General features: G+C 36.5%; 1 long non-coding RNA gene across 1 annotated transcript in view; it reads left to right on the forward strand.

The window, feature by feature from the left end:
* Positions 1–15743, forward strand: part of LOC136159126 (uncharacterized) — a 41767-nt gene extending 26024 nt beyond the window's left edge. The window contains exon 4 of the long non-coding RNA XR_010661445.1: positions 15544–15743. This is a non-coding gene — a long non-coding RNA (uncharacterized lncRNA). The remainder of the gene's footprint in view (positions 1–15543) is intronic.
* The last annotated feature ends 7120 nt before the right edge of the window (positions 15744–22863 follow it).

Raw genomic sequence — 22863 nt, forward strand, 5'->3', positions numbered from 1 at the left:
ACTATGGCTTCCTAATTAATTGATCTTTTTATTATTATGAATTATCCCTATCTTTGTTAATTTCCTTTGTCTTGAAGTCTGTTTCATGTGATATTAACATAGACATTTCAGACTTCTTTGATTGCTTGCATGGTTTATATAATGTTCCATCTTTTTACTTTCAACCTAGCCATGTATTTAAAGTAATTTTTTTTTTTACAGAATATATAGTTGGGTCTCACTTTTTTATTATCCATTCTGAAATTTTCTACCTTTTAGTTAGAGTTTTAATAAATTTATATTTAATGAACTATTATTCTGTATTTATTCTTACCACTTTGCTATTTGCTTTCTGTTTGCCCATTAGCTTTTTGTTCATCTTGGTCTATTTATCCATAGTTTTTAAGCTAATTGAACATTAGTTCTTTAGGCCTATAAGACTGCAAGTTTTTATCTAGTTCTTAGTCATCCATCATGGAACTAGATGGCAAAAAAAAAAAAAAACAAACTTAAAAATGGGAAGTTCACTTATTGTCATTAACTTTATCAATTAGTTTTTCCAATTCCCTCCCATTTTTTATTACTTTTGGTCATATTCCCATGTCTTGAGATAGTTGTTTTGATATTTTGTCCACATTTTATCTTTGTTACCCGTGGAACAGTTGCTCAATAGGAGCTACTCTCCCTTTGCCAGAGATGGAATGTAAGTTTTAAAGCTTATAACATCAGTGTCACAATGCCCCTCACTTTTACAGTTTCTGATGAATCTAGATGTTTAAGTGACACCCACCAGTTTGTAGTAATGGCTTTCTGCAATAATGAACTAGTAGAGATATATGAATGGATCACTGCTGGCTCTGAAATCTGTTATTGTTGGAATCATAAAGAAAAACTTGCTAGGTATACTTTGTATCTGTGAAGTATTAAGAATATTAGTAAGAAAATGAATAACCAATATTTTAAGTGTTTACCTTTGGATAGCAGAATTATAAGATGGTTTGTTTTCTGAAGTTTTTTAGAGTTTTCCAAATTTCTGTGATTGAACTGCTTTGTAATTGAAATGAAGATATCATTTATTTTTTACAAAAAAGAATGAAAGAACACTAAAAGCTGCTGAGCACCTACCATGAGCTGAGTAGTGCTCTAGGTACTGTCTCATTTTAAATTTTTTTTATTTTTTAAACTGGAAGAAAATATTTTTTAAATAACTGTTAAAGTGTATTTTAAAAGTACGTTTATTTTATTTTTTTTCATAATGATGCCTCTTGTGTTTTTTCCCCCCAATTAGAGCTTTCTGTGTCCTCCCTAGGTTAACATTAGTAAATGAGTTCTAGATACTCATAAATATCCGGTATGCAACGTGGGTGAAAAAAAATCAATGCTCCTTCAATATACTGAAGCATTAAATTTAACTTCTGGTAATTTTGGAAAGGCATAATTTCCTTGTGTCTTCCTGATATTCTTGAGTTACCTAAACTGTGTGAGGATCTTATCCTTTCTTCTAAACAGCAATAAAGAGCAACAACACCTTTCACCCAATCTCATTCAGTTTACCAGTTTAATTTTTTCTTCTCACTCTTTCAGAATGCTTAAGTAAGAAGGGAAGAGTCATAACAGAGAAGGTTGAGCAGTGTATGGTCTACTCCATGCACAGAATCAGAGGCCGAGCAGACTTCAGCACTCATTTCCTGAGGACCAAAAGCAGCTTCTGTGTTCTTGCCCGAGGGCCTACCCTCTGTGCTTTCTAGGTAAAACTGCCAAGGATTCCCTCTCCTAATCGGGAGAAGGTGACTGGATTGAGTCATGTTTCACATGAAGTGTTTTGGCCCCTTATCTGAACCAGTCATTACATCTTGAGGCAGTTGTAACTAGGACTGCTGTAATGATCTGACAAAAGACCTATTCCTTCAACATTACCAGTCATTAACTCTCCAAGACAAGATGTGACATGCCACAGCCCTCAGACAGTTCATTCAGTAGGAGCCTCTTCTTGACAAATACAATCCCTTTTCACCTTTGTTCATGACAATTTTATTTCTTTCACAGTGTCAAACTACCAATTTTTCCAAGTCAGCACTTCCTAGTTGGACCAAGGAAATTTTCTTTTTTTTTCCAATTTAAGGAGAGGTGCCACTATCTTTTCACTTTTGATTGTATCTTACTTTAATTGGTCTTCCGTAGAATAGTAATTTTAAGTAGATACACGTTTAAAATAGCAAAGCTTGATACTAATGCCTGTCACTGTTTTCTTTATCATTACTTTTGCTGCAAATTTTACAATTTGAGGTATAAAAGCCTGTTTTAAGCATATGCACTACTTCATGTTCAGTGTGTGCAGTACTTATTCTACAGATGTGATATCAAGGTGAATCCAGCAATTGGGATAGTTGACTTAAAGTAGAAGAGAAGTAGGATGCTCAGTGTATAGTCTTCAATTCTTAACTTTATTTAAGTACTTTTGTCTACCTAGGAAATTTTAAAATAAATTCTCTTGTAAAAATGGGATCATTGGTTCAAAATATCTCATTTTCCTCCAGTGGTTAAACCTATGCAAAACTATGAAACTAACACCAAAATTAAGAAGCACTTTTCTTTAAAGCCTTGATTCCCCCAGAGAGTCTCATTAGCTAGAATCCATGTTCAACCATTTGAAACCCAATGCTGCATGTGAACAGAAGTGGGACATGGTTCTTTTTCAATTGATTTTAAAGGTAACTAGGCCAACAGTACAGGAGTGCATAGGAAAACTAAACTGAGAGATGGGAAAAACAGATCACAGAGGATATTATGGCCTAAGAGCAGTCTGAAGAGAGAACCTGCAAATAACGGTCAAGGAAAAGGCACTCCATGTCAAGTTTAGGAACTGGCTGAAAGGAAGTTAGGAAAGTGGCTACGCAGTTGCCAGATGATATCCAAAGACATAAGGGTATGGACTCTTATATTGAGCCTAGATTTTCTCTCCAGAAAAGCCTTCTCTAGGGTGTAGAATGTGTGTGTGTGTGCTCAGTCGCTCAGCCGGGTCCGACTCTGCAGCCCCATGAACGGTAGCCTGCCCAGGCTCCTCTGGCCATGGAATTTTCCAGGCAAGAATACTGGAGTGGGTTGCCCCTTCCTACTGCAGGGGATCTTCCCCACCCAGGGATCAAACCCATGTCTCCTGCACTGGCAGGTGGATTCTTTCAAAGGTCTATGAGATAGAGTTTACCAGGACTCAGCTTAAGATAAAAAGAATGAGAAGGAAGAAGAAGAAAAAACCAACCAAAGAAGGGGTAGTAACTTCAACTCTTGTTCCCTCTTAAAGACTGTCACAAAGAGTCTAACAGCAGATGATCTGCATAGTAATTAGAATTGAATGGATCGGATCTCTGAAGAACAAAAGAAGGTCCAGGGCTAAAGTCTGAGTGATAGATGGTACCTAAAGTGGTGAGGCTAGGAGGAGAAAGGAATTTCTTGAGAAGACAGAGAATAAGAATCAGTGGATATAAGACAACAAACTCGTGAAAGCACTTAAACTTAATTATTAATTAATTGACACTTAGGTAAATTTCAGCTATTCATTTACAGAGGAAACTCGCATTTAGAAGTTGCAGTTATTTTTATTCACTTAAAAGTGTAGATGTTCCTCAGCATATATAATTTTTTAAATTAATAATCCAAACTATGAACTAGAAAAGCTAGTGCTATTACCACGTGACAGTTTTATGCAATGGGGTATAACTGTTTACTTATTGTTCCATGTTCTCTCATTTTTCCTTTCTGTTTTAATTAGATTTTCAGTACCTCCAGGGCTGGATAAATATCATGCATTGCTTAAAAGCCTGGACTACTGAAGGTTGATAGAGCAGGTGTAACTCCTAAGCTTCTCTTATTTGTGTGGCCTTTAGCAAGCTGGCTTCCCTAGCAGCTCGAACGGTAAAGCATCTGCCTGCAATTTGGGTAGACCTGAGTTTGATCCCTGGGTCGGGAAGATCCCCTCGAGAAGGAAATGGCAACTCATTCCAGTACCCTTGCCTGGAAAATCCCATGGACGGAGAAGCCTGGTAGGGTACAGTCCATGAGGTTACAAAGAGTTGGACATGACTGAGCGACTTCACTTTATCAGCAAATTATTAACCTCTCTAAGGTTCAGTTTCTTCATATGTAAAGTGGGAATAATAGGAATACCTTCTTGATAGGGTTTTACTAAGGAATAAATAATGTAAGGTGAATAAAATGATGTAACATAAACAAATCATGTTCATTTTGTGACAAATAACACAGCATTTAAGAACTGATTTTCACCAGATTTGTGATTATGTTTGGCAAGATTTGACTGAAACTAAAGATTTGAAAATATGAACATCCCTCAGGAAAGCTGAAACTGATGCACGATAAGGGGCCCCTGGGGGCTACTCACTCACTGGTAGAAACAAGCCACAGGCAACGAGATGCAGACAGAAGGGAGTAAATAAGCAAAGGTTTCTAAGAGACGGATTCCAAGCACTAGATGATTTGCAATCGACTGCTTCCAACAAGGGCAACTTTAGGTATGTGCTCCAGAGAAAGCAGCAATAGCAAATTATTTATTTCTTTTTATGATGATACATTCAGAGGAGGACATGAACATGGGAAAAACAAGTTACTATGTTAGAAAAATGACAGCATTTACTGACCTCCAATCATTGTAAATACAAGACCTAGAACAACTGGATTGGATTATAGTTTTAAAGAAACAACTGGACCCAACCACTGAGATTCCTCACCAGTCTCTGTGCTTCCAGAACCTCTGCAACCTCCCTCCCTTCTCCCACTTCACCCATTCACCAGCAATGTGAAAGCAATGCCAGTTTTCACCTGTGATTAGGAGCTGATTCATACAATAAACTGAAAAGAATCATTCAAGGAAAAAGAAAAACTTATACTATAATAGAAGACACATAACATTCACTCATTCTATACTATAGCTTCTAAAATAGATTATGCATATATTAAGCATGTATTTGTATTTATATGTAATACATGTAAATACAGATATACTATGCATAAATATAATCACTAGGCAATCATCACATATATTGAAGGTAAATTATACTATCAAAATCTGTCATTTATCATATTTCTATTTAATGTATTTGAATGCTGTAATAATTACTGAATAAAAGCAAACAGATAAACCGCAAGCTATGTCTAGAAGATTGGTCACTAAGACTATATTAGAAGTATTCTAGGAATAGAAGTAAAAAGAAAACAAGGAAGTCTAAATGTTTGCATGATTGTACTTGATATTAAGTTAAAAGTACCACATGCTTTTTAAACTTTTGATTTAAAATCTCCTGGGTTATAAATGTGAAAAATGCCTCCTCTAACTTATTCCTAAAATAAAACTTAGCAGCATAAATACTTAATAGCTTAGATAACTGTGATAGAGTTCTGTGTTTTATTCCTTTATTTTATTTATCTAGGTCATAAATGAAAGATTTCAATCCTTCATTTGGCATCTTTCAGAAGTACTAAATTTACAAGCATAAAAAAGTAATTGTATCTTAATTTTCTTATGTGATTTCAGAAAGTAAACACACTGGTTGTTTTATTAAGCAATTATTAACCTTATAACTATACATCAGATTTAATGTTAAATATATTGCTATGTATTCTGAAAAATACTTTTAAATGGGGAGGAGATACGCTATTTCTTGAAAGACAGAAGAAAAACAGAACTAGGAAATAGGCATGTTCATTTACCATAATAAACTTAAGAAGTATTTTTTTTTTTTGGAAGAAGAAAAATAAAAGTATTTTTCTCTACCTCAATTACAGTTTTTTTTAAAAGATTAGTTACATGGGGCTAATAATGGGAAGCATAACCAAGACAACAGCTGAGATATAGTTGCCTGGTATTATTGCTACGAGAGTTCATTCAACCCAGCATATATGAGACCTCACCCTGGCCCTTTAACTCACTGTATTCCAAAGTGCATGGCGGTGTGCAATGGTAGATAGCTCAAGGGCCATGTGATGGAGGACTTTAAATGTCAGAATACAGAGATTGCCCATAACTGGTCAAGAGTGGAGAACAACTGAAGATTAAGAGGAAAGGATGGGCAGGGTTATATTTAAAAAAATAAATTCTAAGGAAAGGAACTCAATAATTTACCTAGTGTGAAGAACTGGTAAATGAAAGTGTTTGGAATGAAAATTTGGATAGACAGTATCCAACTCAGGCATGAACCAGTAATTGATACGAATAATCATGTAATCCATAATTGGACTTCAAAATAGGATTTTAATTGATAGATCAGAGAGCCTTTAAGTTCAAGTGAAATCTTATTTAGCAGTGAGTGGAAGTGGTGGGTAAACATAGTAAGTAGTTGTCAGAAAATTTTAGTAGGAGCACTTAAATTTAAAAATAAAAAAGAAGCAACCATACACAACATTTCATGGAGACCAATGAAAGAACTGCTTTGGTTGACATGGGGATGGGGATGGGCCACACAACAGGTCTCAGTGTGGCCCCCAAGCTTCCCTGAACAATTTTAGGGCATTGCCCAACATAAGTAAAGAAGACTAGATGACTTCTCCACATCCTCTATACTTCCTCATCAAAGATAAAGCACCCTGGCCTTTATAAAAATGTGTCCTTAGATTGTTGCCAATCTCCAAATTAACCAGTACCACTGAAATGCATAATTATTCTAACTCCCTGTTGGGCTGCACTCAAAACAGACATTCAAGTCCTGTACTTGCCCATTCGAGACAAAAGAAAAGGCCTGGACTCAGCAATGAAGCCATCAGTGGTTGAAGGGACGGGAGGGGATCTTACGCATCTGAAACAAGGTCCTGGAGCAACACCTTTACTCCCCAGTGGGAGCGGGAGGTTACCAGTTCCAGGGGCATATGATGTCAGTTTGGCTCGTTGGTTCAAAGGGAAACTAGCGGAAGGAAACAACTCTCTCTATTCCTTTGATAAGCTCTCAGGGTGGAGATGTTCTGATCTAAAGATGAGAAGAAGGTCGGTCATGGGAGTAGGGTTGAGGTGAAGCAAGCGCTGACGGAACACAGGACGTACAGAGCAGCTTGAGAGCACTCACCTTGGGCGGCCTGATCATACGCCGCCCTCACCCCGTAGGGCATGATTTTATCAGAATAACTGCAAATAAAATAGGCAGAAAACTATAGAAACATCCTGAAAGCACAGTGCTGGATAATTCCCTGGGCTCCTTGTTACCTTACGTGACTTGTTCCCTCACGTCAACTTAGCATCATTTAACTGTACAGGAAGTTTTCTGCATAATTTTTCCTATAATCCAAGTTTTGATTTAATGACGGGTCTACTGTTTTACTTCACAGTGTGCACAAGCAGAACAGACGTTAAATGCAACCCACGATTTCATTCTCAACATTAGAAATCATGGAGACATAGTGAATGACTTTGTGAAGTCCATGTTTCAATTCGACATGTACTTTTAAGGTATGATGAAGTTTTTGAATCAATGAAGTATCAAAATTGAAGAAATTAAGGTTGTCCATGATAAAAAAAAATATACTCAGAGGCAAAAAACAAACATAAAGACTTCTCTAAGGAATTCAAAATGCTTCACAGATGATTCTTATATCATTCATGTTAATGAAGGGCAGATGATCTTCATTTTAGTTAATGGCTGTAATTTTCCACCCTACCAAATTTTTTACTGACCCCACTGCTAAATAATTTAAGCTTAATATGCCCTTTCTCCCTTTGCATCATTCTTTGAGGGGAGAGCTAGTGAATAATAAAAACACAAGATTGGATGACAGATCTAAGAAGGGCAAAAAAGAAATTCTGAATGGTTCATAACTTGTATAATCAATAGGTGACTACCCTGTTTAATCTCATAATTCTCTTGTGAGCTGGAATGGGAAGATGCAATTTGCTAATAAGGAAATAGGCGAAGAGAATATATTCGCTATGCTAATTCCACATGATTTATCCAATGTCACCCTGAGCTGAGGCTCAGCATAGAATTGAGTGATTATTGAGATAATCCAAACAGGGCATTGGATTACTAAAGAAGCACAAGGATCTCCTTCTCAGAGAATTTAAAAATAGGATTGGTGCTCATGTTGGCTTTGTCTGGAGATAATTTTGTCAAAAGATACAGTTATTAACTATGGGGAAAATAGTTTCCTTTAAATAGCATTAGGTATTTCAATTCAAATTAAAATTTTTATTGTTTCCCCTTTCAGACTCAGGGTACTGTGTTTTGCTGGTGCTAAACGGTAGCAACATGCAGATTTTACCTTCAAGGGACTTTAAATCTAGGAGAGACTATAAAAGGTATGCCAGTAGTGGTTAAGTGCTCACATGCAATGTTAGTGCTGCAAGACAGATTCAAAGAGGATGCAATGATTTTGTTCAGCTTGGGACCTCATAAGAATTTGGGTAAAGGGTTTAGGTGAAAAAAGACTAGGCATGAATTGACAATTATTGAGCTATCTAATGGGTACATGGGGCTTCATTACATTATTTCGTCCATTTATCTTTTTCAGAATAAGAAATTATTCTTAAAAAGGCTTCATGAATAATGTGGTATTTGAGATAGACTTTGACAAAAGGGCACTATTCCATAAACCAAGAAGTGTGGGTAGAAATAGCAAAATCCTGACATGTAGTTGGAAAAACCCTGGGCTGATTAAATTCATGTTATACTGCTTAGCTAAAACATACGGTGTGTACTGGGGTATAGAAGGATGATATAAAGCTAAGAATTATTTTTATTATTGTCTTAATGACTTTGAATATTAAATTGTGACATTTAAAATTATTACCACAGTTAATAACCATTGGTGACTTCACCATGATTTGATTAAAAGTTTTGATTATGAGGGAAATAAAGAGACTGGAGTGAAGCAGATTTGAATCCAAATTCCAGTTTAGAAGGATATTACAAAGTTCAGGAGAGGTTATGCAATCCAGAAAAGAATAGTGACAGAGGACCTGGAATAGAAAGTCCAGGAAAGAGAAGAACTATATAGGGACACTATTAGCACAGTTGATTGAATTGTGATGAGAGAGCTAGAGGACAGAGAAAGCCAAAGATAAATTTAAGATTTTGTTTCCAGTCTGGGTGCACAGAAGACCCAAACCAAACTTGGGTCTGTCTGCCTGCATACAGTAAAGTCAAAACAAGTGGGCTGTGGTGAAGAATAGTGCAGTGTTTATCGCAGGGCACCAAGCAAAGAGTCCAGGCAGCTAGTGGTTAAAGGGCTCAAACTCCCCAAAGGCTTTCAGAGAAAGGTCTTTAAAGACAGGATGGTAGAGGGGTGTTGTGGGATGTGTGATCAACTTCTACACGTATTCCTCTGAATGGTTGCTGGTGAGGTAATTGGGAATTACCATCATTGACTCACTGGTCTGGGGTCTAGTGCTTGTAGGTAGCATATAATTAACTCTTTCCACCTGCTGGGGGTTTCAGTAATTGCAAGATATGACTCAGAATATCATCTGTAGCCCTTGAGGAGTAACTAAATGTCCTTGACTTTGTTTAATGTCTAAACTCTTATTATTTTGTCTTGCTTGACGGTTTTTCTTTTTTCTGCATTTTCTTACTTCTCTGATTAAATCTGATTTTTGAAATTTGGGGAAGGCCTACGAGGTTAAAGTTATTCTACAGACAAGAGGCAGGTGGAGGATATGGTGGGGAGGACATGTTCTGGGATGGCTCCATAGGGTCCTGCTCAGTTATGGTAATATCCAAATTAGTGAAGGAGACAAGGTAGGTTTTAGGCATCACAATTGTGAAGGGCTAGGAGGAGGATGTCTAGACAGACTGACCAAAAGATACCCTCTAGGAGAGAGGAATGGGAGAAGGGAGACACTTGGGACTCATGTGGAACTAACCATTGAAGCACAAAATCGCTGGGCATGTGACTGAGAAAACGGAGGCTAAAGACAAGAAGGTTGAGAACAGGATTTGGGGGAAACAAGGGTTTGGTTGCTCCTTGGAAGAAAAGCTATGACCAACCTAGACAGCATATTAAAAAGCAGAGACATTACTTTGCTGACAAAGGTCCGTCTATTCAAAGCTATGGTTTTTCCAGTAGTCATGTATGGATGTGAGAGTTGGTCTATAAAGAACGCTGAGCACAGAAGAATTGATGCTTTTGAACTGTGGTGTTGGAGAAGACTCTTGAGAGTCCCTTGGACTGCAAAGAGATCAAACCAGTCAATCCTAAAGGAAATCAATCTTGAATATTCATTGGAAGGAATGATGCTGAAGCTGAAACTCTAATACTTTGGCCACCAGATGCAAAGAACTGACTCACTGGAAAAGACCCTGCTGGGAAAGATTGAAGGCAGGAGGAGAAGGGGATGACAGAGGATGAGATGGTTGAATGGCATCACCAACTCGATGGATATGAGTTTGAGCTAGCTCCAGGAGTTGGTGATGGGCAGGGAACCTGGCATGCTGCAGTCCATGGGGTCACAAAGAGTCAGACACAACTGAACTGACTGAAGGGTTTGGTTTGATACAAGAGGGAAAAAAATGAGGTAAAGACAGAAGAGAACTCAGTTGGTAATACTACTAATAACATCTTATATTGGGTTTCCCTTGTGACTCAACTGGTAAAGAATCTACCTGCAATGTGGGAGACCTGGGTTCGATGCCTGGGTTGGGAAGATCCCCTGGAGAAGGGAAAGGCTACCCACTCCAGTATTCTGGCCTGGAGCATTCCATGGACTGTATAGACCATGGGGTCACAAAGAGTCGGACATGACTGAGTGACTTTTTCACTTTTCACTTTCAGCATCTTATATTTACTCAAGATTGCCTAACAAGAAACAATGACAAATTTAAGTGACTTAAAACAATAAAAAATTATTTCTCACTCAAGCAAGAGTCCAAGATGGATATTTCTGCTTAGGCAGGTCTTTTCACAGCAGCAATGCAGGAATCCAGGTTCCTTTAATTTTATGGGTTTGCCCTCCTCTGAGTCCTCGAACTCCTTACCCTTTGGTCAAAAGAAGGAGAAAGCAAATGGAAAAATCATGGTGGGAAGGTTTTATGGTCAGTCCTACAAATGATGTATATCACTTCTGCCCATATACCATTAGCCCAAAATCAGTCACTCAGCCTCACCAAAATGCAAGATACAACCAGTCAGCAACTGTCACATCTCATGTTTGTATCATACAGTTTTTAAGAGGACTGTCCTACACTTCTCTATATAGTATGGCTTCGTGGAAAGGAGTAAAAGCACAGTGGTTAAATGTATGAGCTCTAGAGTTAAAATCACTTGGGTTTGTTTCCTGGCTTCAGTATTTGTAGTACTAGTGTCACCTAGGATAAATTAATTCATCTCTGTCTCATCTGTAAAACGGTGATAATAACAAAATCTAACCCATATGATTGTTAGGAAGACTAAATGAGTTTAATAAACATAAAGTATTTACATAGTGCCTGACATGTGCCTAGCATCTAGTAAGTTCTCAGTAAAGATGAGTCGTTATGATCAGATTAGATCTATCAGTTTAGGGCTGCAGCAATTTAATGGCAAAGTGGACATTAAATAAAGTGAAATGCAGAAAGGTGGTAGCAAAGGCCAGAGAAGAAAAAGCCATCAATTTGTCCATTAAGCTATCTGAATAACTGCAGAAATTTCTGCTATTTTACAGTTGTTCTGCACCAGCTAAATAGGAGGTGATCCCCAACTCACAGCAATTTTCAGTTAATGTGTTTAGAACTGTAAAACAAATAACCTCTCAGCAAATCAGATGGCGTTGAAGTCAAGTTAAATCCTAGAAGGTTCAGATGGGGGTTTTGTTCCAAAGGTCTCATATTGAGGTAAGCAAACCATGCCTTAGAGAAACAGTGCTTACCAATATGAGATGCACTTTCTATCCTTCCTTCTCGCAGAACAAAATCTTTTCGTAGGTCACAACTGGAGGACCTGAGTCAGTTCATTTACCTAAGCAAGTACTTGACTGTACTTAGTTCAGTTCTGTCGCTCAGTCGTGTCCGACTCTTTGCGACCCCATGGACTGCAGCATGCCTGTACTTAACATGCACATTAATGTCAGCAGGTATATTGCTTATGGGTGTTTCTTTATTTTTGGAAGGCTCTCTTCTCTCTGCAGCTTCTATGCTCCCTCACCATCCCATTTAAAAATCTTTCCATTTTGCCACTCTTGTGGTTTCTCGGTAAATGTACAAATATCTTTTTAATAAAACATTCTATTTTAATATCAAACCTTTTGCTACGACATAATTGTAGATTCACAGACAGTTGGAAGTAACGATACAGATATCCAGTACACCCTTTACCAGCCCAGTTTCCCTCACTGGTAGCATACATGATACTAGTACAATACATTAAGAGTACAGTATATAGCACGATATCATGACCAGAATATCGGCATTGACACAGCTGAGATATAAATATTTCCATCATCACAAGTAGTCCTCTTTTACCAATTTATAATCACACCTACTTCCTACCTCCCTGTACCCCTTCATCAATTCCTAGCAATCACTAATTTGTTCTTTATTCTTATAATGTCAACATTTTAAGAATGTCACATAAATGAAATCATATATATGTGAACTTTTGTCATTGACATTTTTTCACTCAGCATGATTCTCTGGTGATATTACTCCAGCTTAATTAATGATTGAATAATTTGCTCCTTTTTATTGTTGAGTACTCTTCCATGGTGTGGGTATACCAGTTTGTCTTGCCATGGACCAACTGAAGGACATCTGGGGCATTTCCAGTTTTGGCTATTACAAGTAAAGTTACTATAAACATTCAGGTACAGGCTTTTGTGTGAATTTATATCTTCAGTCCTCTAGGATAAATGCCTAAGAGTACATTTGTTGGACTGGAAAATATTTGCATATTTAGTTTTAAAGACTATTATTAAACTATTTTTGTTATTTTAAAACTATTTTCCAAAGTGATACAAAGTATCACTAATGTATATTTTGAAATTTTATTTATTTTTAATTGGAAGATGATTGTGTTATAATATTGCATTGGTTTCTGCCAACATCAACATGAATCAACCATAGGTATACACATGTCTCCTCCATCTTGAAACTCCCACCGCATCCCACCCCTCTAGGTTATCATAGAGCACCAGTTTGAACTCCCTGCATCATACAGCCAATTTCCACTGGCTATCCATTTTACATATGGCAATGTATTTGTTTCCATGTACCACTAATATATATGTTACATTTCTACCAGCAGTGTATGAATGATCTAGACTGTCCTTATCCTCACCAATATTTGGTAGTATCACTATTTTTTTAAGCCATTCTGGTAGGTGTTTAGTGATACCTAATTATGGTTGGTTTTTTTTTAATTATGGTTTTTTTATACTTCCCTAATGCCTGGAGAATCCCAGGGATGGGGGGGGCCTGGTGGGCTGCCGTTGATGGGATCACAGAGTTGGACATGACTGAAGTGACTTAGCAGCAGCAGCAGCAGCAGCAGCAGCAATGGCTAAAGGACTTCCCGGGTGGCTCAGGCGGTAAAGCGTTTGCCTACAATGCAGGAGACCTGGGTTCAATCCCTGGGTCAGGAAGATCTCCTGGAAGAGGAAATGGCAACTCATTCTAGTATTCTTGCCTGGAAAATTCCATGGACAGAGAAGCCTAGTAGGCTACAGTCCATGGGGTCGCAAAGAGTTGGACACAACTGAGTGACTTCACTAACTACTAACTACTAGTGGCTAGTGATATCTGAGCATCTTCTCATGTGTTTATCTACCATCTGTATATCTTCTCTGATGAAATGTTTCTTCATGTCTTTTGCCATTCTCATGTTCTAATTGGATTCTTGCTTTTGAATTGTTGAGTTTTGAGAGGTCTTTATATGTCCTGGATACAGAATATCTTTTTCTCAAAGATACACCTATCTTTTGTGAGATATGTGGTTTCAAATATTTTCCCCCACTCTGTAGTTTCTCCTCAGTCTTTTACTAATCAAAAGTTTAAAATTTTTATCAAGTTATGAGTTTTGTCTTTTATGAATCATGGTTTTGGTAGCAAGCCTAAGAATTCTTTGCCTGGTTCTTGTGTCCCAAAGATTTTACTATATATATATGTGTGTGTGTGTGTGTGTGTGTGTATATTTTTTTGTAAAAGCTTTATAGTTTTACATTTTACATGTGGTTTTGTGATCCATTTTGAATTATTTCTGTGTAAGGTGTGACACGATTGTCTATACAAAATAATTGACAAAAAAATTCCTGGAACTAATGTTATAGCAAGTTTTCAGGATACAAGGTTAAGAAACAAAAGTCAACTACTTTTCTATATACCAACAATGAACAAGTGGAATTTGAAATTAAAAGCACAATACAATTTACACTAGCAGCTCCCCAAATGAAATACTTAGGTATAAGTCTAACAATATATGAACAAGAGCTACAAAACTGATGAATTCCAAGAAGAACTAAATACATGGTGAGGTATATCATGTTCATGGAAAGGGAGACTCAATATTGTCAAGAGGTCAGTTCTTTCCAGCTTGATCTGTAGATTCTATGTCATCCCAATCAAAATCCTAGCAGGTTGTTTTGTGGATATTGACAAACTGATTCTAAAGTTTACATGGAGAGGCAAAAGACCCAGGATAGCTATCATAATATCGAAGAAGAACAAAGTTGGAGGACTGACACTACCCAATTTCAAGGTTTTATATACAGTTACAGTAATTAATTCTGTGTAGTATTAGTCAAATAATAGATAAATAGATCAAGGGAATAGAATAGTGAGCACAGAAATAGACCTAATGAAGCCAATCAACTTATGTGGGACAAATGAGTAAAGGCAATACAAAGGAGCAAGAATAATGGAAATTTTAATTTTCTAAAATGTAGGCCCAGGATGCTACAACGCAGGGTCAAGCTCTGGGTAAAAAATCCTGAGAGATTTCTATATATCCACCTATGGTGAGTTTCCCTGTATTAAAGACAAGAGGCCCACATCAACCATCGAGAAGCAAACCACCTTCACACTGGGTAGAAGGTGCTTTATAGGGAGGACAGTTTCATGTGCAACCTCCCCACTCCCCACTTGTCCCCACACTCACTCCTGAAATTTCACTTTTCTATGTAACTTGACAGAAATTCCAAAAGAAGAGCTGGGAGGGCTCAGAAATTTAAAGCAGGTGTCAATTTATATCTAGATGTGTAAAAGAGGTCAGTGGGAAGAGCCACGGCAAGAGAGTAACACATAGTTGCCTTATATAACCCAAGCATAAACCACATTTGTCACAGTAAGAAACTCAGGCAGTAGGACCAAGGTATTTCTTTGACCAGCAGATGTTCATTAGTAAAGAGACTTTAAATATCCAGAAAGTTGGATAAAAATAATACATATCAGCCAGCCATCCAACCTAATATCCAAGAGCAACCAGATAGACAATGCGAAGACTGGACTACATAGATTGTTCCTGTTTTATAAATGTATATAAAAAAAAATGAGCCCTATGAAAAATTTCTGCAGTGTCAAATTCAAACATCACTTTTATGATACAAATGAACAGCATGGTTTTTGTTTGTTTAATATTTGTTTATGTGTTTATTTGGTTGCACAGGGTCTTCTGCGGGATCTTTAGTTGCAGCATGTGACCTCTTTATTGCACCATGTGGGATTTAGTTCTCTGGCCAAGGACCGAACCTGGACCCGCTGGCAGTGTGCAGCCTTAGCCCCTGGACCACCAGCGAAGTCCCCGAACAGCACAGCTCTGAAGAACATTTACTACAGGAATTGTTTTTAAAGCTCTCCTTTTATTTTCCCAAATCCAGGAAAATTTAGATTCTATGAATAGGGAAGCAAAAGATGAGACAACGACTGAAATAAAAGGAGAATTGGCTGGGAACCAAGTAAAAGATCAAAAAGAAACAAAGAAATGCATCTGCAGAATTGAAGACATTGTTTTAGGTAATAAACTGCAGGCATAGAAAAATGTTCTCGCAATAAGGAAGATATACTACTATATAACTACTATAACAAGAAAAGGAAAAATTCAACTATGAAAGGAAAGACCATAGAAATAGAACGCAGAACACAAAGGAAAGAAGGAGAACAAATGAAAGAGAAGTGACACTTCAGACCAGTAGAAAATTTTTGATCTGAAGAAAGACTGATAGACTGAGCAGGATCAGCTTAATGAAAAGATATCACTATAAAAAGAGGCTGCTACTTAACTATATGCCAACGTTAGGTAGAGAATTCCAAGCAAAAGGAAAGATCATAGAGGCATTAGGAAAAATAAAATAGATTTTATATCCTAGAATAAGAATTGAGCCTGCCTTAGATAACTTATAGTAAACAAAACAAACATTTCATAATAAACTAGAAGAAAATAGAGTACCATCTAGTTTTGAGGAAAAGAAAAGATTGAGGCTCAAGAATTTTTTCAGTTATGAAAGGCCTTAAAATATATGCCACTCATCTGTTCTTAAATAAACTGAGATAAAATAAACTGATAAAAAAGACATATTCAGCTAAATGAGAGACAAAGTAAATATAAAATTTAATAATGGCATTGAAAAATTAGTTGTAAACATCAAAGACAATGAAATGTAGAATTAATGAAAAGGTTTTTCAAATAATTCAAAACAAGAAGCAAAGATCATTTTTTTTTAAAAAGAAATATGGTATAAAACATTTAAGAATAACCTGGACATTGGGTGGATGGAGTATTAATTTTTTGTATTACATATATTATTTGCTATGTTAATCATTAAGGGAACATGAATTTATTTATTTAGTATGATGGTAATCATTAGTAGAATGATAAAAAATGGACACTATCAAAATCACTAGACACTAGAATAAGGAGGTAAATTTTAGATTTATATAGATCCTGGCTCCTCAGAGCTGAGACTCTCTCCTGGGCTATAGTCCTCAGTAAGGTCCTCGAATAAAACTGAAAGTCTCATGCACACACACATACAAAGTAAGTAAATTTTAGTTTTCATGAGACAAAACTAAGAATAGAAATATCAAAGAAGCACAAAATGACATGTTAACATATACAAAGATGTCAGCTATGACAATAACAATCAATGAGCTAAAATTTTCAACTAAAAACATGAATATTCTCAGATTGAGCCAAAATACAAAGTAAATTATGTACTTTTTACAAAACATCACTGTCAAACAAAATTAGAATATTTTAAGGTGAATATATACTACAAAGTAAAAAAAGAGAAAAAGCAGATATTATGATGTTAATGCTGGTCAGAGTAGAATCCAAGGTAAGGAAAGAGCACTAAAGAGGGCAAAGATTATTTTACTTTTATAAAGGATAACAGACATAAGTGATTGTGTATATAACATCATTGAAATATATAAACAGCTATAAAATAGGCAATAATAATTCTATTTGTATTTGATATGTTGAGTTGGTAATACAGTAAGCTTATATGGTATCGGAATAGCATAATTTTAAAAGTTTAGTTGTTGATTAAATTGTTTATATATATATATATATATATATATATATATATATACACATATGCTTGTGCTTAATTGTTCAGTCATGTCCAACTCTTTGTGACCCATGGACTATAGCCCCCAGTCTCCTCTGTCCATGGGGATTCTCCAGGCAAGAATACTGGAGTGGCTTGCTGTGCCCTCTAAGGGACCTTCCCAACCCAGGGGTCGAGCCCAGGTCTCCTGCATATATATATGTGTGTATATATATATGTGTGTGTGTGTGTGTGTGTGTGTGTGTGTGTGTGTATACAAACACACACATATAAACAGAAGATAAATATTTTTTTTGAGAATTCATGGAACTTTATACAAGTTGATCATAAATAAGACCACAAAGAAAACACTGATAATTTAAAAAAATGAAAATTAAATAGACCTCATTCTTTTACTATAAAGTGATAACATTTAAAATTTGTAACACCCTGATGCTGGGAAAGATTGAGGGCAGGAGGAGAAGGGGACCACAGAGGATGAGATGGTTGGATGGCATCGCCAACTCGATGGACGTGGGTTTGAGTGAACTCCGGGAGTTGGTGATGGACAGGGAGGCCTGGGGTTGCAGAGTCGGACGCGACTGATTGACTGAACTGAACTGAAGATTAAACACAGACTGAAACACTGGGATATCTGAAATCTCACAAATAACTGACAGCTTCCCTGGTGGCTCAGATCATAGAGTCCACTGGCAATGCAGGAGCTGTGTCGCGCTTTAGTCCCTCAGTTGTGTCCGACTCTTTGCAACCTGGGTTCGACTTCTGGTTGGGAAAGATCCCCTACAGAAGGAAATGTCAACCCACTCCAGTATACTCACCTGGAGAATCCCGAGGACAAAGAGGAGTCTGGCAGGCTACAGTCCATGGTGCTGCAAAGAGTCAGACACAACTGAGTGACTAACACACTTTCACAAATAATGACTGGATTAAAAGATAACAAAAATACAATCACAAAACATTTCAAAAATAAATTTGCTGTTCTTAATTCAAATGGCTCTAGGCTTGAATATTTATGAAAACCTTTTATTTATGAAACAAAGTTTGGAGAGTTACAATGTGTGTACCACATAAATTTGAGTACTTTCTCCTTCTGGTTTCTTTACTTTCTACTTGATGAAGGAAAGCCTTTTTTGGACAACTTTAGCATTGTCATGATGAGAACAACTTCCATGGTGAATACTACCCAGAGGAATTATGTGCTTTGAAATAATTTGGGAGATCACTCCTGGCAGCACCTTGGAGATTTGTTTTTTAACTAATTTGCACTTACAAAGTATGGTCCTTAAGAATATGTGGCCATTCAAACCATTTAAACACACTTTAATACAATCACCACAATAGAGTTATTCATGTGGTTATTTGAAGTCTGGTGGTATAATCCTCTCATATGATAGTGTGCTTTTGTGAGTTAAAAGTCAACATTAAAAAGGCTCATGGAATTAATTTAGGTTCTGTATGATTTATCACTCAGCTGGTCATTGCAGACTATATTGTCATGAAAGGAGGGGGCTTAAGTGGGAAGAAAAATGCCAGGGTTCTCCTTTTAGATAGAATAAAATCTTAAATCTTTAGGACTATTCTGCTTGGAAGAACATGTACCTTTGGTGGGAATTTAGGATTTAAATGCTAAATTCAAAAGATCAGGACAACTTGACTGTTTTTAAATTTATTTTTAGATGTGAGAATAAATGGTAGAACTGTCAGAATATTAAGAGGTGAGCACCCTCTCAATTTAAAATGGCACATTGTTACCCATAGTGATTCAGGTAAATAAATACTTTTTAGTTGGACTTCCAATCTTATATCTGTTCCTTGAGTTAGTCAATGTTAAAATACAGTTCTAAATTTTTGATAATTTCTGTCTTCTCAAGATTCTGTGGCAGCTACCACTTTATTTTCTTTATCAATCTTGTTTTTCTTTTCCTTCCTATCTCAATTAAGTACCTTCATTATGCAATTAACAAATTAACAATTTTCCAGTGGTTGAATAAGAGAAAGTTCAAGAATATCTTCTGAGAATCTAGAAATGTGATTTTCTTAAACCTTGCAACAAAAATTATTTTTCAAAGAGTACATGATTTTAAAAATTGAGTTTGCAAGGTTCATTCAACATTTACCAGGCTTTGGTTCCACTAATAATATCAAGATAATGAAAGTGAATCATGGACACGTTAAATTTCTCACTTTAAAGTTTTTTTGCTTTGTGTCATTTATCTAGTTTCTAGATAAATGTCTAAGTTCAATGGATGAGAGTGCAGACCTAATGAACCATGTCCTTAGTAGTGTTTTCCCTCTGGTGAAGTTCAATAAACTGTTAAAGTATTATGACTGGTAGGAATTAACATTTTTTGCTCTAATAATTAAAGTAACTGGGAATAGAACCGTTAACTATAGTTGTGCCTACTAAGTTCATCTCCCAAGATGATTAAGAAGGAAAGAATAAAACTTCTTTAAATGCCCTTTGTCAATCTTCACAAATTGGAAAAGAAGAAAAGTATACTAAGGAAAAGCTGACACTAAATAGTTTCCTGTCCACATATAATTTCTTTATGTTGTAAGATTTAAAGAGGCAAAATACTACAAATAAAATAATATCCAATCAAAATATTTGCCAAATTTCCAAGTTAAACATAGCTCCTTCCTCTCTGCCTTAATATTTTTTTCTTTTACAGTATATTTATAAAATAATCATGAAGTTTTATGCACTCAAAGTATTATATTTTAGGATGAATGCATTGATTTCAGCTTCAGGAAAAAGTTTAAAAGAAAAACTTTAGTATAGGATTTTGATAAAAGAATATATTCCCTTAAACTTCATCCCAATCCTGTTTGATTTAACAAAATTTTCCAAAGAATTTTTACCTCACAAAAATGCTTATATATGTTTGAGATGGCAATGACAGATGTTTGTAGATATGAAAAATATAAAAAGTGGTCTGGGTCTGAAAGACTATTTCGTATTAGAACATTTGATTAAAGCCAGAATGTCTGTTATAATTTGATAAAAGGAAACCTTTTCCTAAAAGTCACTCAAAACTATCAACTTTACCCATTAAAAACTTCATTATGCCAATCTCTGTTTCATTGCTTTAGTTACTACAATTGGGGTTGAATACCGGGGAGAACGTGAGGGTGGGATGTTTTGAAAGAACAGCATGTATATTATCTATGGTGAAACGGACCACCAGCCCAGGTGGGATACATGAGTCAGGTGCTCGGGCCTGGTGCACTGGGAGGACCCTGAGGAGTCGGGTGGGGAGGGAGGTGGGAGGGGGGATCGGGATGGGGAATACATGTAACTATATGGCTGATTCATGTCAATGTATGACAAAACCCACTGAAATGTTGTAAAGTGATTGGCCTCCAACTAATAAAATAATATTAAAAAAAAAAAAAAAAAGGGTATATAATATATAAAAAAAAAAAAAAATAAAATAAACCATTCATTCATTTGTGTTAAATACCTCTTCTTCCTCTTTCTTGAGCTAATCAAGAACTACTACCTATGCCACAGTGTTCCTAGATCAGTGACTAGGATGCACTTAGCTTTGGGCAATTGCATTTTATTTCTGTGTGCCTTGCACTGATCATCCAATTTTATATGTAAAATGAATCTTTCCTTTACATCTTTAGGAAAGTGATTAAGAAGAGCCCACAGACTGCCCACTCAAAAGATGAAATGCACTTATACCAAGATACATTATTATTAAATTTTAGTACACTGGAGATAGTGTTTTAGAAAACCAATATGCCACATAACAAGAATCAAAAATCAAAATTGTTTCATACTTCTCATTGGACTAGAAGTTGAAAGTCAACTGAAAATTCTGAAAGAATTTCTGAAAAATTTCTGAAAAAATTCTGAAAGAAAATGACTTCTAATCTAACATTCTATATCAAGTCAAATTTTAATCAAGTTTCAGGGTAGAATAAATAAATTTCAGTCAGACAAGTTTTTAAAAATGTATTTTTCTTGTTCCCTTCTCTTAGGAGGCTACTGGAGGCTGAGTTCTACCAAAATGAAAGAACCAACCAAGAAAGAAAACCTGAAAAGCCAAAAACAGTACTTTCAACTCAACAGCTGCTGCTGCTGCTAAGTCACTTCAGCCGTGTCCGACTCTGTGTGCGACCTCATAGACGGCAGCCCACCAGGCTCCCCCGTCCCTGGGATTCTCCAGGCAAGAACACTGGAGTGGATTGCCATTTCCTTCTCCAATGCATGCAAGTGAAAAGGGAAAGTGAAGTCGCTCAGTTGTGTCCGAGTTTTAGTGACCCCATGGACTGCAGCCCACCAGGCTCCTCCGTCCATGGGAGTTTCCAGGCAAGAGTACTGGAGTGGGGTGCCATTGCCTTCTCCCCCAACCCAACAGAAATGAAGGTAATTAACATGATGCTTATGAGAGGAGATCTCAGGATGAAAATTGCAGGTAGAGAGGATAACCCACTCATATTGGAGCATGGCAGAAGGCTCTTCAGATAATCTGTTAAGAAGATGAAATATTAATTTCTGAATATCTGATGCAGATATTTGAATGTTTTGAAGGCAAATGTAGACGATTTGATAGAAATTTGGATGTAATCATAAACACAGAAAATAAAGCAAATAAGAAAAGTATTAGTTCTAGACAAATAGAAGTTAAGCAGGTAGAGAGGAATTATGACTTCCTTCCTGGCCCAGCTGAGATAGTGTTTATAGTATAGCCACTCCAGCTCTATTTTAGTTACTGTTTCCCTGATATTTCTGTTTTCAATCCTTTTAACTTTCAACCCATTTGTGTCTTTGCACATCTCTTTACACAACACAAGTTAGACTGTGTGTATGCTAAGTTGTTTCAATCGTGTCCGACTCTGTGTGACCTTATGGACTGTAGCCCTCCAGCCTCCCCTGTTAATGGGGTTCTCCAGGCAAGAATTCTGGAGTGGGTTGCCATTTCCTTCTCCAGGGCCTTTATTATTTCTTGTAGTTTAGGCCTTCTCATCACAGATCTCTCAGTTTCTGCTTATCTGGGAAAGTCTCTGTTTCTCTTTTATTTTTGAAGGATAGTTTTGCTAGATGTTAAATTCTTGAATTAACAGTCTTTTTCTTTCAGCACTTTGAATATACGTCATCCCTCTGCATTTTGGCCTCCATAGCTTCTGATAAGAAATCAAATGTTTTACTGAGGATCCCTTGAGATGAGTCATTTTTTTTCTTGCTGATTTCAAGGTTCTCCTTTTGTTGCTGTCTTTTGACAATTTGACTATGATGTATCTAAATGCGCATCAATTTGAGTTTTCCCTATTTGGGTTTGTTGAGCTTCTTGGATCTACAGATTAATGCTTTTCATAAAACTGAGAATGTCTCTGGTCATTACTTCTTCAGATGACCCCTGTGCCTCTTGATCTCTCTTACCTCTTTCTGGAACTCTCATTATCTA

This window comes from Muntiacus reevesi, chromosome 1 (assembly GCF_963930625.1).
Source record: "Muntiacus reevesi chromosome 1, mMunRee1.1, whole genome shotgun sequence".
Lineage (NCBI taxonomy): Eukaryota > Metazoa > Chordata > Mammalia > Artiodactyla > Cervidae > Muntiacus > Muntiacus reevesi.